This window comes from Ambystoma mexicanum, chromosome 5p (genome assembly GCF_040938575.1).
Source record: "Ambystoma mexicanum isolate Mex_15411 chromosome 5p, UKY_AmexF1_1, whole genome shotgun sequence".
Classification (NCBI taxonomy): domain Eukaryota; kingdom Metazoa; phylum Chordata; class Amphibia; order Caudata; family Ambystomatidae; genus Ambystoma; species Ambystoma mexicanum.
This window is the reverse complement of record NC_090930.1, coordinates 577,847,873-577,863,789: the sequence shown is the minus strand read 5'-3', so window position 1 is coordinate 577,863,789 and position 15,917 is coordinate 577,847,873.

The following is a 15,917-nucleotide window of genomic DNA, read 5'->3' as shown; positions in this document are numbered from 1 at the left end:
CCATCCCCATCCAGATCTACCCACACTTCCTTATACCATTCTAATTCCTGAAGTTCCTTGATTGTGGTGTGATACAAGTTGTCCACTCTGTCTACTGGGTAACGATACACTGCAGTCATACTGTATTTAGTATTTAGGGCTGCCGGATTCCCCCATCTGCATTTGTGCATCCTTCATAGTTTGTACCTTTGTTGGTTTGCCCATTGTCACCATAATCATTGCAGAACTAGGCAGTGGGCAAAAAAGAGTGGGACAAAAATGTTCATCATAGTTCCGAACCAGGAAGTTATCCAGTCGAGAATTTCGAGTCGACAATTTCGTCGAAGCAGTTGCTGGGTTGGATCCCCCCTTCTTTCTTCATTCTTTCTTCTAGGTTGTGCACTGCATATATCACGTGTGGTAGGGTCCCATTATCAGCATCGGCAGGAGGTCGAATGTACAGCATGCACTCCCGATTTTTCGGCAAACACCTCCGTCCATTGCTGTGAGTAGGTCAAGGATGTACCGGTTTTGCATAGTCATCAACCGCAGGGCTGGAAATTCCACTTTGATCACATTGAATCCTTCTTCTGTGTCATTGGCCAGCTGGATCAGTTCCCAGTGCACGATTTGAAGCCATTTGGCGTTGGTTCATGCCTGGATGCCTGGCACTAGGAGGGAGGCGAAGACATTTCCGCGGAATTGAAGAGTTTGTACTGATCAGGATCCTCCGCCAGAAGGTCTGTGGATTTGCTGGAGATGTAATTTGACGATCTCCTCTTGCGGAACACTCTCTCCTGCAAGTCATCTTCTGACAGGATGCCATATGTGGAGGGCTCTTCCGTTGCTGGCTGGGATGCCGGCGATGTTTCAGTTGGCACCCTTCCCCCTGGACATGGCTTTCCGAGATCACCATTAAGGTTGAATGCAACTTAGCCATGGTGCAAGTACCTCTCCATGATGGTGGGAGGTGCAGGTATGCTTGTTTGCCAAACACCCAGTAAATGTCCATTAATGCTGCTGTTCCTCTTTTCATATCTGGAAGAAGGATTGTCTTATTGCAATGTTTGTTTGAGCCATTGGGCACTCTTCCTTCACCGTGAAAACAGAGTTTGTGCTGAATTTCCTTTTGTGTCTTGATCGGTTTTTCAAGGGCTGTCACCCATGTTAGTTTGGCGATGTGTTGAGACCATGTTGGAGTGCATATTTGTTTGACCCATTGAAAGTTTTCTTCTGACAGTCCTCTCACTGCTTCAGGTTTACATGTGATTGTGTCTTCGTGCCATTTGTTTTCCATGAATATTGTCCCTTTGATGATAAAAAATGGTTCTTTCACACATATTACCCCTTGTGTTCTGCTTGGGCATGTTTTCTAGTTCTGTAGCATTTGTATTGCTACTGTGCGTGCCTGGAAGGTACTCCGAATCCTACAGAGGGCTAGATGAACAAGACACTGGGCATCCGACAAAAGCATTTCCTGGGGTATGAGAACTTTTGGCGTTCCAGAGGCATGGGGTATCAAAGAGCAAACATAGCAACTCTTGTTTGTTGCCTGCTTAGCCGCGGCACTCTTATCTGAATACCATTTATTGGATTGGTCAGGGTGGCGGGGGTCTTCTACTTCATCTAATCCAAGGCCATGGTAGGCATCATAACCCTTTCTTTCCACCCTTCTTTTCCAACTATTTTTCCCCCAGATCTCTATGCATCTTTTTCACCTTTTGATATCGTACAGGAAAAATGTCTGTCTATGTTTCACAGTTTTTTTCACTACCGCTCTGCCAAGACTGTGAGACTGGGTACATTTGTATGGTTTGGTCATATGGCTTAGAGTGCATATTATCGCCATCTGAGGTAGGTTCTTCGGTTGTTTGCATATATACATATGGCGATCCCATAACATCAAACATAGGAGAGTCAACATTATAATCAATGGATACATTATCAACATCATAACCCTTAGCAGCATATGTAGAAATAGGGGTTTTAACAGTTTGGTTCTTGTGCAGAGTGGTAAGATTAGAATTTAAGGAGGCATTGTGGGCCCATATTATTTTGAACCTGTTCCAAATGAGACTTGTCCCTTCTTGTATTAAGTGTACAGTGTCCCCCCTCTGTTATATCCCCTAATCTAAAAGTTATACTCCAATAGAGTCCCAGGAAAAATAACATTACAAAAAAATTATCGCTGCAAAATTCAACCCACAGTCATAATTATAAGCTCTAGTAGCACTAATTTCTTCCCTACTGCTATCTAAATGTGAAGTGTCATTAGTGAGGGCCTTCCTTTCCACCATATTTCCACCTGAAGGGGCAATATAAATGGGTTACGTACACACAAATAAATCAAGTATTATCTTTTAACTCGGCAACAAACCATTTTATCTTATCTATACATATCTTAGAGAACTTAAAAGTGATATTACTGTATTTTGCGTTTGTAAACAATTCTTTCACGTTTATACACTCTTACTAATACGGTACACTGTTATGAAATTTCTGCACTTAAGGTTCTATTTTTCATTTTCTTTACTCATCACTTTATTAGTCTCTATTTGTGTTATGGCACAGCACTGTCCTGCTCTTGTGGCTGCTCGCCATGGGGTGCTCTGCTATTGTGTGCTTTTCTTACATTTGTGAGATGGATCCAGTACTTCCAGCCCTTAACTTTTACAGCCGAGGGAGTGCAGTAAACTACCTCATAGTGTCCATGGAACCGTGGAGAGTTCCATCTTCGCATAAAACTGTGCATGTATATGCTTTCACCAGGCATTAACTGTAATGCTGGGCTGTCTGCTGCTGGGGTGTTTGAATCAGTTTCATTTACTCGTGTAAATGGGGCCACTATTTGTTTCACTGTATTCCCCACAGCTCATGTCAATTGTGCTAGATACTCCTTAAACTCATCCCCTAGCACTGTGGCAGCTCGGTGAGCATCTGCTGCTCGCCTCACTTGAGACAGTGGCATTTGAATGCGTCTCTCCGTCACTATTTTATGCAGGGACAAATGAAGGTCCTTACTTGGCTGCGTTCTGAGTTGGAACAGTGCTAGAGTCAAGCAATACACCCAATTCTTTTTCAGGGTGTGACACAGTTTGGATAATCTGCTCTTAAGGAGGATGTTTACTTCTCTACCACCCCATTTGCTTGCTGGTGATTAATCGAGCAACGTTTGTTTTTCACACCAACCAATACGGTCACTTCTTTGAAGAGGTCATTTACAAAGTTGAGTGCATTGTCTGAACAGGTCACATAAAAAATCCCCCACCTAGGGAACGCCTCCCTCACTAGGAACTTTGGTGTGCATTTGGCATCTGGGTATGCACAAGGTCCTGCTTCTACCCTGAGTGAATGGACTCTCTACCACTATGAGGTATCTGGCTCCGTTGCACCCTTCTCCCGTATCGGCATAGTCGATGTGTAGCTCCCGGAATGGTACTGATGAGTGTGGCAGTATTCCTCGCAACGTTCTGAGGTTCACACCCGAACTGTATGTCTGGCATGTTGTGTACTCTATTATAAATTGTGTTCAAATGTTCTTGCAGATTGGGGACAAACCAGTCCTCTTGAATATCTGCTGCTATGTGCTGTTTTGTTACATGTGAGGGGAAGTGAAGCTGTTGGAAGGCTATTTGTAATAGTTCCACCAGCATTACCACTTTTCCTGTCATTTCCTGACACCAGAGGAGGTCTGTGGGTGACTGTCTGCACCCTCTCTTAGTCCACTTTACCTGCTCATCTGATGGGGCACATTTCTGCAATTCTTTTATTTGAATTATGGGTGTGGAACTGTACCCTTCCTCCTTGTCATCTTGTGCGTTTGTTTTTACTACACATTTGACTGCTTGGGAGACTGTCAAAGTATGCAGCTTCTTTTGCAGCGGTGTCTGCCGCTGTGTTTCCAAGTGAGATAGCGTCTGTGCTATTTGTGTGGGCCTGGCACTTCAATAAATCCACCTACTGATAGCTCTGCTAATGCTTCAATGAGGTCATTCAACAATTGTGCGTGTTGTACAGGAGATCCGTCTGCTCTCCTGAATCCTCTTTGTCGCCATTGTGACAAGCCGGAATGCAAAATCGTTGTCACATATGCCGAGTCAGAGTAAATTGTCACTGCGCATCCTTTCACTGTGTGTAATGCTTCAATTAAAGCTATACGTTCTGCTGCTTGTGCTGAAAAGTTTGAGGAGAGGCGTTTTTGCACTATCACTACATATTCGTCTTCTATTCTCACCACGGCTGCCCCTACGTGTTTTTCTCCTGTCTCACAGTCAATGGACGCTGATCCCTCTAGGGCATTTTTGCTGGCTTTGGGTATGTCGTCGCCTTCCCCCTCATACGTGGCGCAGTCGTGCGGTTGCATGTCTTCTACTGTGCAGGTTTCTGTGATGACAGTGGCTGGGTTCACAGTTGTACAACGTGTATGTTTGGGCTCAATATTATTATTTCGTATGCAGTTGCTCTCTGTGTAGTGAGCATAGACTTTGACCTTTCGAGTATGGCGAATAAAGAGTGTTCAACAAATAATGTCACAGAACATCCCATTATTATGGTGTCACTTTTCTCTATCGCAAAGGCTGCTGCAGCGAGGGCTTGTTTGCACACAAAGTGCCCTTGCATTACTGATTCCAACGTGTCGCTGTAATAGGCCAATGGCTTGTGGCCTAATGGTGTTTTTTGTGTCAGTACTGCTGTCATTAATGTGCCATTGCAATGGGAGAATAAAAAAAACTCCCGATCATAATCTAGTGTCGCTAGGACAGGTGCTGTGGTGATGAGATCTTGTAGTTTAAGAAATTGTGTGATCATTTCTTGGGTCCATTTATGGGGGCACTATTTTTTTGAGCTTCCTTCAGCGCCTGGAGAAGGGGGCGTGTGTATGTAGCATAATCCAATATCCATGCATGGCAATAATTGCACATGCCGAGTAATGTATACATGTCTTTCACGGTTTTGGGGATTAGAGTGTGACGTATTGCTGCTTCTCTGTCTGGTACGATTCTCTTGCCATCTTTTGATATTAACTGCCCCAAATACAACACTTCTGTTAAGTAGTATTGCAGTTTTCATGTATCCACTTTGTACCCTTTTATTGCTAGTAAATACAATAATGTTATTGAGTCTGCTCTACATTGCTCTTCACTTTCACTGCAAATTAGGAGGTTGTCTACGTATTGAATTAGTGTGCTTTTTACATCAATGTTGCCAAGATCTTTGTGCAGAATTCTGTTAAATATACTGGGACTTTCACAATACCCCTTGGGTAATCTGCAATGTTCATATCATTTTCCCCCTATGGTGAATGCTGTTAGGTATTGGCAGCAGGGTTCGAGTGGTACTGAGAAGAAGGCATTCTTCAAATCCACAACTGTGAAACACGTGGCATCTTTTGGGATGCTGCACAAAATGGATGCAGGGTTTGGCACTGGGGGAACTCCTTCTGTATGATGTCATTAAGTGGGCGGAGATCCTGGATCATCCAACAAGCCCTGCCCTTTGCCTTTTTATAGGATAAATTGCAGTGTTGCATGGTGAATTTTAAGGCACAATAATGCCCTGTTGTAATAATGCATATTTTCCTTTATTCCTTCCTCTGCCTCTCTAGAGAGTGGGTCCTGTTTTACTCTAGGTGGTACTGCACCTGGTTTCAGTTTTATTTTTATGGGCGTTGCTTCTTGCAAAAGCTCTACGTCATGGGGTCCTGTTGTCAATAAATTTGGTAGTACTTGTTTCATGTCCTCATCAAAAATCGAAGGTGGTGCACTGACACTGGCCATGAGGAGGTTATTTATCTATCTGTGTTGAATCATTATGTCACAGGGTACACAAATTTCCATTATTATCTCCCCATCAGTGTCACTGTCAGTGAACAACTCTTCATCATTAGGATTACGTAGCGCTATGGTTGGGTCTATACACAACATGTTCTCCACTCGCATTCATGCGTGTCCAGTCCTATTACGCCAATACTTTTAGCTGATACTTGCACCCCCTGTAGATCACTTGAGAGGATGGTACCGGGCACAATTACTGGGCTTACCACTGGGTGGAAAACAAACTCAGATGGCACTCGCCACTCCTTTCGCATTATTTCAGGCACTACTCTAGCTAGAACCTGTATCCCATAAATGAACATGTCATCCGTGGGCACCCCTCTCACTGCTACTTCATTTGTCATGGTACTGATCATTAACATTGCTCTTATTGGGAATACCCCTGGGGTTGAGCACACTACTCCTTCTTCTGCAAAGGAAATGGTCATGTTAAGCTTACCGAGTAGATCTCTCTCCAGAAAAATTATGGGCAAATCTTCGTGGTACAACAGGGGCCCGCACTGTTTTCCCCCCACCATTATATCCACATTTTTTGTGTAGGGAACCTTCAAAACTGCCCCAGAAAATCCCTGTGTTTCCAGATTTTGGCCCGAGAGAGGAAACCAACCTTCCATAAGGCACAGTTTTTCCGCTTCTGAGTCCACCATGAAGATGAACTGCTTGCTTCCTATCTCCACCCACACCAGTGGTTCCTCTTCTGGATGTAGGGTAGTTGATAGGACTGGACATGCAAGTACTCTCTGTGGGCTTTCCTAATCTGGGTATGTATTTGTTCCTGGGACAGAAAAAGCGTTTTCTGCTATCACTGCTGTTCCACGGAATGGTGCAGGTGCGCCATTGGCAGTGGTAGTGAAAATATTTTGGGTAGGCGTTCCGCATAGTGTTTCTGGTTGTATGTCCTGCTGTGGTGCATGTGGTCTCTGTTGAATTTGTTGTGTTCCTTGCTGATAGTTATTCTAATATTGCTCTTGTTGCCCATGTCCACCCATTGGGAATCCATATGGGCTGCCCGGATGAGGGTGACCAAATTGTTTTTCATTTCCAGGGGGTGAGGGCCCTTGATAATACCCCATGGGTCGGGCACAGCACTCCCTTGAAAAATGTCCCCATCTACCACAATTCCACATGGCACTGTGCCCCCTCTCCGACCCCCTTGCCCTTCAAAACACAGAGCCGCTTGTCCTCCGAACCCACCTCTATGCCCCCTGTACATACGTCGTTCTCTTGTAGGCCTTCCCTGCCATTGTGGGCCCTCGTATTGCTCCTCGCCAGCCCATTGTTCCTGCCCATTTGCAGACCAGGTTGCTGCCATCCTTGCCAGTGAACCTCCAGACCCCTCCTCCCATCTCCCTGTCTCTCATTGGGCAGGGCTCCTGTTACCACAGCGACCTTCACCAGTTTATTTGGTACAAGCTTGGCCTTGTCTGCCAACCTCCTCTATGCAATTTCCTTTTCTCTTTCTCTGATCCTCCTACAATGGTGGACTATAATGCCCTGAATTTCTAGCCAGCTTTTGGCTTCTATGCCAGCAATTTTATCCAAAGCTTTCTATACCTCCTTTGGGAGGCCTCTTTTGATGATAGAGTAGAAAAGGGAGGTTGATTGGTTCCAAGCTGTGCCCTTCTCCGATCTCCACAGGTCCTGCACTCGAAGAATGTACTGCGCAGCCTCTTCCTCGTCCACCATGGTGCATTGCATCACCAAATGTAAATCTGGGGTATCAGTGAAGGTCCTCAGTAGTGCATACCACCCCTGGGCCCTTACGTTCTTAAATGCCGACCCATCGTGGTGGTCACAATTTGTTGTTTTTCCTGGGCAATCCCCTTCACCCACACCCCGTCTGCTTGATCTTCCACCGCGGACACTAACAGACTCTTGACATCCCCTGTAGCCAGCGGGACCCCTGCAGTGTGTTTTTCAAAAGCGTGCATCCACCCCCCCTCCCGAGAGTGGGGGAAAGGACTTCAGTAAATTGTTCTTGTCCATCTGTGCCCAGGGTATGTAATGGGTATGTAATGGGCTCTCCCTGCTTCCTTTCTTACTTACTTTCACTCCTTTTGCTTTACTCAGTGACATGTTTCCCACCCTATTCCTTAACCTCCCCTGCCACATCTGTCATACCACCCCATCTTCCGGCTCCTCTCGTAGTGTTAGGGGCATTTCTGCTGCTGCTGCTCCTTCCTCATACTCATCTAGATCGCTCCATACTTCCTCTATTTCCCTGGCCAACTCTCCACTTCCTTGTTCCTCCCCTGCTTGGCTGCCTTCTTGTTCTACTTGTACTATCCTTATGGGGGTATTGTTAAGGTGGAAGAAAAACTCTGCAGATTTCCACTCATCTTCTGACTTGCTAGATGCATTCCCGGATGGGAGTGGGGATGGTGTTGGCCCTCCTGTTGAGATGGATGATGCTTCCCCTCCCCCAGGCAACATTTGTCCTTTGTCAAATAATGCTCAAAATTGTGTTAATTCCATTTGTGTGGTGGCAAGTTGCCTTTCTAAATAACCGGTTAGGCATGCAAGGTTTACTGGAGGGCTGCTTGTGGGCCCGTACAACCCTCTAGGATCATAAGGAGGTGGGGCTGTCACTACAGGAGTAGAAGGTGCATTTGGTGCGACAAGTAAGATGGGTTACTGCATCCCGCAGCAGACCTAGTTAACAGTGAATAAAGCCTAGTAAGCTCTTTGTCCCCAGTTTCTACAATTTTTCCCTCAGTTGATTCTCCTCTCTTCCCTGCTGGGGTTGGTGCGGTTTTGGATGACACTTCCTTGTTTATACCATTACTAGGGAATGTTTCCTCCAACATCCTCCAGAGATCTAATAGTTTGTGTCTATTTTGGAGTTGCTTTCCCTAGTACTTTGCTAATAGGTGGGTTGTCACAAGGTCTAAACATGTTTGTTCAATGACCCTCCTTCTGGCCACACTTGTGACAATCCTTCTCCCATTATCTCTGTGAACCACTGATCATGATATTTCTGGATTTTCTCACTGTGCAGGGGGAGGTGCTGGCAAATATGCGCTAATGGCATATCTCCCCCCATGGTTCCCTGCCTCACTTTGGTTCACTCGTATGTGTGTTGTGCGTCAAAAATATAACTGAAAAATACTTCTGTTTAGTTTATAACACATCACTGAACACCATGCAATGTCACAATTTGAAAACTTTTTTCACTTACAACTTCTCGATTCCACATAAGTTAAAACAGACTTTAAACTAATTCAATATAGGACTAATTCACATATATCTTTTAGACGTACTGACACAATTGACTTAAACAACAGTTAACATATAACATAGACTTGCTCAGTTCTAGCTACACCCCATCCTGCTCTAGTTCGCACTATCATATTCTCCTCCCCCACTCACTCGCACTATGCCCTTCCCTGAGCCCCTTCAGGCTGACCTCTAAAAGAGTTAGGCACACAAGAAAAAGAATTTGCTAATATTGCTTGAGTCTATTCACTACACAAGACTCCTATGTATTTCTATTTTATCTCCACTTTTTTCCAGCACTGGTCGAGACAATTCTACACGGCTCCGCCTTCCACCCATTTTCGGAGCTAGGTTCCCGTACTCTTCCCGCATTCCGTTCCTTCTTTATTCACAACCTAATGGCCATATAAAGAAAAGAGAAGAAAAAAGCCTACCAGTTACACTCACACAAGCCCTAAGCCATAAATCTGACTCCTCACTATTCTCTCAATGTTACCCTTAGACCCATTACCTTCTTTTAAATTTCCCTCCTTTGATATTCTCGCAACCAATACTCATGTGTCCAAGGTAATCCGAGAGCCTCCGTTCACAGTCTATCCACAATCGGGGGCCGCACCCCAGCCAAGCCGTGACCCACCCTGGTGAACAGTCGGGTATTTGCAATGACCACGACACTTGGAACCTCTCTTTGTGTACGCACTGGCCAGCCACAGGAGGTGATGGTTTTGCTGGGGGGTGTCCCAGATCTTGCCACACGACACAGGGGTGTCTCCTGGTACACCCTCAAATCACGTTGGCGTCACCAAGTAAAGGCGCTCACCCCCCACTTCACCAATAAAGCTCAGAATGAAGGACACATCCCAGTAGGGAATGAAACCAAGAGATTGGTATTGACAGTCATTGAGAGTCATCAAAGGTTTCTGTAAGATTCAGCATCCAGAGAACTTGACAGCGCTCTGGCAAACAATACAGAAACAATACATTTTAAAGGGTTACAGAGTCATCAGTGACGATTTATATACAGTCTACAGGTTACATTTTCATTGGTTAGGGAAGGCGTGCAAGTATAGTTCTGTAAGGGCCAGCTCCACGGGATTGGCTGATGACTTGGTGGGAGGATGGACATCACGTGGTTCAGCTGGACTAGTCCGTCCGAGGGGAATTTTGGGTCGGGTCCAGAGAGGCGGCTTTTCTGGCTAACTAATCTATACACTTATTCTAGACATACAGTAAATAATGGTCATTAATACACCTTTTAAGTTTTATTAAAGTCCTATAAATTGTACACATATGTTTGCATTATCGCACTTTGGGTCACTGGCGAGGTGAAGGGTGTGGGGGTCTAACCTGTGGGGGGCAAGATTGATAGCTGCCATGTCTGGTACATCAGAGCAAGAGGAACACTTGTTAGTTTAGGACAGAATATACTGTGACAGGAGTCTGGTTTTATTGAGGGCACTCTAGGGCAGTCAGCAAGGTTTTACCAGAAAGGCTACCTCCAAACTCGCATCCGGGTCTGGCACCCGCAAATGGGCAATTACCAGGCTATTCCGGCCCAGCCGGACCCGGTAATTGTCCTTTCGCGGGTGCCGGGCCTGGTACATCCCCATTCCCACTTGAGCCCTATAGGGCTCAATGGGAATGGGGAGGGTAGTAGCACTGGTACCGTTAATAACGGTACTGGTGCTAACATCATGATCTGCTCGCTAGTGTGGCCACCAGGTCAGATCTTGTGACTGCAAGGGCACCTGTGAGCAGAACTCCTCGTATGGTGGTACGGTAGCAACGGTGCCAGTAGCAATACCAGCGCCATTGTTGCCTTACCGCCTCACTTGTAACGAGACCCCTTCTCTCAGAGCATCCATGAGAAAGGGACTGCTGAGGGGAGAGGAGACTTTGCAGTACAAGAATGCGGCCTAGTCCAAAGATGGAGTCGATGGTACACAAAATGGAGTCCAAGTGTGTCTTGCAATAGCTCCACCACTGCTTATGCCAGGGCCTTGTCCTCTGAGGCCGCAGAAGGGCAAAGAAGGCATCCCTCCACCAGTGCAAGAGCAATTGGTCCCGTTTACGCAGAATGTACGGGGGGCTAAACCGACCCCTCCTTCCTTAGAATTTGTGTAGCCAGACAAACACACATACATACATTCAGCTTTATAGATAAAGATAATCACTAACAAAAGGAAGTATGTGCCTATGTGTATTGTGTTAATATATAATCTAAGAAGGTGAAGTTTGGTTAATATTTAAAAAAGAAAAACGGTTACTTATACTACATAATTACATCTATCGAAAAGAAATGAAGATCAGAAAGTAAATATTTAATTATAGACATGGAAATGATATTTCTGATATTTTTCTGTACTTAAAATTGCATACCACACATTACTTTTCAAGAAACAAAGGCTGAATACATTGTACTGTGTAAGTATGAAATATGCACATATATGTTATGTTAAAAAACAGAGTTGTCATATTTCAAAATGTAATTAATCAAACCAGTGATGTCAGTGATGTCATGCATGATGTAACTAGCAATGTCACCCGTGATGTCATCATTGTCGGCATGTATGATATAATTAGTGATTTCACCAGTGATGTCTGTCATCAGTGATGTCATTTGTAATGTCATCATTGTGGTCATATGCCATGCAACAAGATAAGGTGGACTTGCTCAAAATGTGTTTTCTGAACATCAAGTGTTTTGTTGCGCTAAATCTGATCACCTTACCTCTTGCTTAACCAAGGTTTTTTTCACTGAATTTCAAAGTTGTGTTGCTATGTATTTTTCATGTTACATCTGATCACCCAATAGCACTGGCCTTCCACCATGGACATTGTCCATGGCCTTTAGCCATGGCCACTGTACATCTTGCACCAATACGTTTATTTGATGCCCACTAGCCATGGCAGTTTGCGATGGACATTGCACATGATGCACCAATAGTGTTCTGTGTGGCCCACTAGCCATGATCGGTGGCCACAGCCCTATGTTTCACCAATAGGTTTATTTGGGGCCCTCTAGCCATGCCCCTTGGCCTTGGCTGTACATATTGCATCAATATGTTTCTTTGGGGTCCACTACCCATACCATGGTCACAGAGACCCATTACACCCTGCCTAGGAAATGTGATCACTGCCGGTGGAAAATTACTTTTTCTCTCCCTCTCTCCCCATTCCCATGGGATTCCCTCGATATTATCCTGATAATGGCAACAAACTACACATACAGTGGCATTGCACTACCCATGCTCATTGCATTTCTGCAGTATTCCCTTGATAATGCTCAAAAATGTAAAACTCTTCCCTGTCCTCACATGAATTCACCAAGTGTCCCCTCATCTTTCCATGGTCCCCCAATCCCCTCAATTGCTTTTATCCTCCATGGCCTTCTCCTGGTCATTACCCCCTATCACTGTTTGGTTTGAGTGACGCATTACTTCCTTCACCGAGGTGGACTTGATTGAAATGGGAGTGCTGAATATCAGAATCTTTTTTCAGAATTCAAATTGATCACCTTAACTCTTGATTAACAAATGTGTTTTCACTGAATTTCAAGGGTTTTACTATACCGTAGTCTTTTGGGCCCACTGGCCATGGCTGTTGGCCATGTCAAACCATTCATTTGTTATCAAACACCCTTTGCCCCCGCCCAATAGATGTAGGCACTGCAGATGGTAAACCTTATTTGCCTAACTCCTTATTCCCGCGATAATTTCACAGTAATAATTGCCAATAACAGACATTTCTGTGTTATAGTAGCACTTCCTTGATTCCTGGGATAATGTGAAAAATTGTTCAAAATTAAAACATCTTCCATGTCCTCACAGGCACTCAACATGTGTCCCCCTTCATTTTTCCAGGTCCCCTCACTCCACTCAGTTGCTTTTTCCCTCCCTACCCTTCTCCCATGACCCCCTTTCACTCATCGCTTCCTGTGACACACATTATTTTTCTGAGCACACCTTGCAGTGTTGCAGCTGTAATCACGTGAGATTCTTGTGGTCTTCACCTGATAAACCAAAAATGTAACTGGCTCCCCAACCCACCCCTAAATCCTCAACTTCACATGGTGTCTTCCTTCCCACTCCCGACCTCTAGCCTGCTGTGACTGCTATTGCTATTGGTATTTATATAGCACCTATTGCCAGGATATCAAAGGGCTGTGATTCAAATCAGTCAGTATTCCAATAGAAACGTCTAGATAAGCAAAATAGGTTTGTTTCTATTTCTGAAGCCGATAACGTTATTAGACTGTGTAAGGTCATTGGGAAGTTAATTCCAAAGTTTGATGGCATCCTTTTTCCACCTCCAAATAGCGTTTTAATCTCTTTCATTTGTAGCTTCTCCCAGTAATATTGTGGGAATCACTTGCTAGGAGCAACAACAAATGGAAGGAAGCTTTTCAGTTCTGAAAACACTCTCAGCCTCTCTGTTGAAAAGCACAAAGGCTGATATAAATAGAGATTTTAAGGAACACACGGCACCCCATTTCTCTATCGAAGATTTTAAAAATGACTGGATGTATTTATCCAAATCCAGTCAAGGAAATTAAGTTAATGCCTTGTGCCCAAATTCTTTCTTATATGGTCCAAATCTGCCCAGTGGTTTTCACACTACGCTGTTCAAAAACTCCACTTTTTCACTCTGGGAAAATGAATATGGATAGGCTAAACACTGTTTTTATGTTTTCTTAGGAACTTTTTCATTTCTTATCGAATTGTCTGCAAAATATCCAGTTTGGGGGCGGGAGGACCTTGACAAACATTGGATTTAGAAAATGTCATTCAAATCCTTCCAGAAAGTAAGAAATGATTAGCCTCTCTGCTGCAAAACACCAAGACCAATATAACAGTTTAGGCGCAGAGAGAACCCCATTCTATGTCGAATATTTTAAAAACTAAAGAATGGATTTACTCTAAAACAGTCAAGAAATGTATTTAAATGCTTTGTTCCGAAGTTGTTATGTATTTTGTAAAAATCTGTGCTATGGCTGTTCAAAAACTGCACTTTTTCTGCATGGGAAAACGAATGTATAAAAACAGTAATACTGTGGTGTTTTGTTTTCTTAATAACTTTGTCATTTTATAACGTATTGTTCTGAGAATTTGCAGTTTGGGGGACCCATGATAAACTTTTCATTATGAACATGTCATCCAAATCTGCAAGTCAAAAGCTATTAGCAGTAGAATGTTTGGTGAAAAATGGCAGCTTTTCTATTTCTGAAAAGCCTGTTACCCAAATTTGATGCATTGTGGGACACATATATAGCTAACAATTACTGGACGAAGTAACCCCAGTTTCCTCCTGGAAATTGAGTCAATGCTTCATGGCCACGTTTTTTCCTACCTGGTCCAATTGCATTCAGCAGTATATGATGTGCTCTGTGCAGACATTTTGACTTTTTCTCCCAGGGGAAATCAAAGGGAGTATGCCGAAATAGTGTGTTTTTGCTTTCTTAATACTTTTCATTTTTTTATGAATCTCTGGTCTGGGGCGGTGGAGGAGAGTGCTGGGGTTACCCTGAAACACGTTTTTATTGCAAAATATCAGCCAAATCCATCATGTAAGTCAAAAGTTATTAGCAATTCAATTTTTGGGTTTCCTATGGAACATGATACTCCCCTTTATCTATAGTGGGGCAACCACTGCACTATAGTTAAGGTACGTGGCTAGTGGTACAATGGTACAATGCTACAATGGTAGCTGGCACGCTTATGAGATAGCTATTTTTTTATTGTGAACACTGTTTGGCATTTTATTTATTTTTAACAGTTGTTTGTAAGGTAAGCATGATAAGCAATGTTCCCATATGAAATTAATCCTGTGCGACATCGACACTTATCAGGGAAGTTTTAATTATAATTGTGCATATTCCCTGTCATGGCTGCGTAGCAGTATCTGAGAAATGAATTTGCCATGTCTACTGATAATTCAAAACTGGTGGAATGTGTGATGCTTCTTTACTGTTGGTGATAGGTTACTATTATTAGAACACTTTATGTTATGAAAACTGTAAGTTGTATTAGTAATTCCTGAGGATGTTAAAACATAAGGCACAGGTCATTCCAAGCGTATATAATATGAATACATTACAACAATCTACTGAAGGTGTTGAGGGTTTTGCAAGTTTTTGTTGACAGATGTTTTGGTGTACAATTTCTGACAACTTCAGCTTGTATAGTGGATGTTGAGGGATTATGGGTGTTGTAGTTAGAACATATGAAAAGCTGCAGGTTATAGTGTGTGTCATGAGTGGGAAACAATGCGAATACATTTTAGCACACATGTTGGATCCTTTTTGTGGCACAGAAAAAAATAGCTTTGTAAATGGAAGTAGTATTTTATTTCTCCTCTATGCCATAGAAATGCTTGGGAGTGATGTGTGGCATAAATGGAATGCATTGAAGCATCACTCATCAATTCGAGAGTGAATGTTAGATTTGAAGACCTGATATGTTAATAGTGAGTATTTCTATGCTCTTGTTGCCAACTGTTTTGCATTTGTACTCTGGGGGTTAAATGAACAAGTCAAAGTTGGTGTATTTGCATGCGCATGATGAGTTAGTTTTCACATTAGAATTCTATCGTGTAAAGTGAGTAAATGGTAGCTGGAATGCAGACGTGATAACCAGGCTATTTTTTATTGTGAACACTGTTAGTCATGTCTGCAGGCTGAACATCACTCACAATATAAATATAACTGTTACGGACATGATTGTGCATTGGGAAAGATGAATTTGTAATTCTGAAAAGTTGTTACGCATATATGTATGTATTCCCACATAAAATTAAACCCTGTGCAACAAAGGAACCTGTCAGGGAAGGTTTATGTTTAATTGTGCACATTCCCTGTCATGGTTGCATGGCATGGAGCATGTGGAATGG